Here is a 2,424-nt window from a genome sequence, read left to right as displayed (position 1 = left end):
TTCCCTGATCCAAGTGTCATTTTGGAAGCTTCCTGGGCATTGACACCTTGAGAAATGAGTCTGCCACTTGTCCAGTTACGCTCAGAACAGGTAGCCTTCTTTGCAGTTGACATTCAGCGCAGGTAGACAGTGGAGCAATTGACATTCAGTGCAGATGCTCAGTGGAGCAGTTGACATGATCGAGAATTGCCTTGTTTTTGAGTGTTTTCAGGTGGAGAACTTTTGTGAATTGCTGTGGTTTACTGGCCTTCTTCCTCTAGGGGTAGGAACAACATGTTTAGGGACTTTGGATCCCTTAATTATTGACATTTCATGCTCAGTTATGCAAGGCACAAAAATGTCTATAACAAAGAAGAAAAGTAAAAGAAATGTAAAAAGCAAACATAAGACTGATAAGCAGGGCATAAATGTCAGTTTTGTAGGGTCAACAGAACATGATATCCATATGTCTACACAGACAAATAGCATTTGTGGGGATTCAAATCATGTAATAGAAGGAGGAAATAAAACGTTAGAATTTATAAAGAAGGTGATGGAAGACTTCAAGAATCTGGAAAACATATGCAGAAGGTGTGCATTTCAAATGGTATTGCAAGCAAAGGATTTACTGGAGGCGATTTCTCCGAATGGAAAGCAATTCACTGTTTGTGATGACATCCATGGTCAGTATTATGACCTTTTTAACATCTTTGAGGAGGTTATAGAAATTGTAGATACTCTCATTAAAGAGGCAGAAAACACTGCTGCCAATGAAATGGAAAAGTGGCAACTAGAGAAAGAAGCTTTGGAGCGGAAGAAATTGGAAACTGATATTGAATTGAAGATAATTGAAGATGCAGATGCAAAACTCAAAGAATCAATTAATGATTCTATTAGGGAGGACATGGGAGAGGAAAAAATCCTTTTTAATTCTCAAGAAACATTGATGCAAGAGCTGCACCATCTGCTCGCCTTGGTTAAAGCTAAGGAAGAAGAGATATCAGAAAGTGATATGTAAATTCAAAGTGTGGAAAAAGGGATTTCTGATAAAGTATCCAAGTTTGAAGAAAATATTATAGGAACAAAAGGAAAGTCTGAAGAACTACAGTGTGTACTAAACCAACTACAGACTAACTCTGAAATTCTTTCCATGAAGAAAATGGAAGTCGATCAGTCGATTACCTCAGTGAACCAAAAGAGGGTAAACCTCGTGGCTGAAAATGCTGGGGATGAGGCAAGGGTACTTCAAGAGTTGGTGGATTTGAGGAAATTGATAGTTTCATCCTTTTTGCAATCCATAGAAAATAAGGTGAAACTGGCCGTGAAGGAGGAACAAATTTCATAAGAAACCCAAGGGTTGAGGCAGCAGGTTGGAGCTGCAAGGTCATCTCTTCAGGAGCTTTCATCTGCCAAAGATAACCTCAATCAAGAGATCACTTCCATGAAACAAAAACTGTTGTTCATTGATAAAAGGGGTCTAGAACTGGAAGCCGAAAAGAAAGTGGCAGCTGCAGCAAGAAATTTCAAGGAAGCTGGCCGGGTTGCTGCTGAGGCAAAGGCATTGAGCTTGGAGAAGGATAATGTCAGCCATAAAATGGAGAGGGCTTTGTCAGATTTGCAGAAGCTGGAGGAAGAAATAAAAGGCCAAGTTACTGCGTTGCAGGAGGCTGAAAATCTCATTATTTCAAAGGAAAGGGATGCAGCAATGGCAAGATGTGAGAGACTTAGATTAGTTGTTGCCTCTGCCAGGGAGGAATGGTCTGCAACACTTGAGGTTGAAGATATCGAGGAAGCAGGAAATTTGCTTGCAGAGGCAGAAGCTGCAGATTCTAAAGCTTACAAGCTTCAAGAGGTTTGCAACTTTGATGGTGACCAGAGAAGGAAGATGAAGCAGGAAGCAGTTGACATGCCTCCTAAACGGAGGAGCAGAGCATATGGACAACTCCAGGACAAATTCTGGGATCCAGTTGGAATTTTTCTTCATTTCTTCTTGAAAGCACATGATCAGGAGATTGTGAATGTTTTCAAGCATGAGAGTCTGATGCAGGAGAATCTAGACTTGGGCCAGCAATGTGACAGGGTGGTCACATGTTGTGGCTAAATGTAAGACTTGAGGGAGACTTAGGTGTTAAATTTATGTTAATTTCAGTAAGGGTAGGTAGTTAAAAGTGGTCTAGTTTAGTTAAATGTTGAGTCATAACTGAATAACTAATTCTTTCTTGTGTGGAAAGAAGTAGTTAGGTATCACTGAGGTATAACTTCCTTTTGGGTAGAATAGATCAGTAGAGATTGGAGGGCAGAGGAAGAAAAAAAGAAGTTTGTAAGCCTACAAAAAAAAAAGGCCATTAAATTGAAAATCTGGCCATGACCAAGAGGTTTTTTTTTTGTATTTAATTTCATGTCTGTTTATGAAGGAATTACTCTAAATTGTGTACATAGTGAATC

The 2,424-nt window shown here is 39.6% G+C and overlaps 1 pseudogene; it reads left to right on the top strand.

Annotated features, from left to right (window-relative positions):
* Positions 1 to 445: 445 nt before the first annotated feature.
* Positions 446 to 2,080, top strand: LOC149256773 (uncharacterized; annotated as a pseudogene).
* The last annotated feature ends 344 nt before the right edge of the window (positions 2,081 to 2,424 follow it).

This window comes from Pinus tabuliformis, chromosome 7 (genome assembly GCF_031772625.1).
Source record: "Pinus tabuliformis cultivar Carrire ecotype Pingquan chromosome 7, CPIR1, whole genome shotgun sequence".
NCBI classification, from domain to species: domain Eukaryota; kingdom Viridiplantae; phylum Streptophyta; class Pinopsida; order Pinales; family Pinaceae; genus Pinus; species Pinus tabuliformis.
This window is presented reverse-complemented; position numbering and strand designations above follow the sequence as displayed.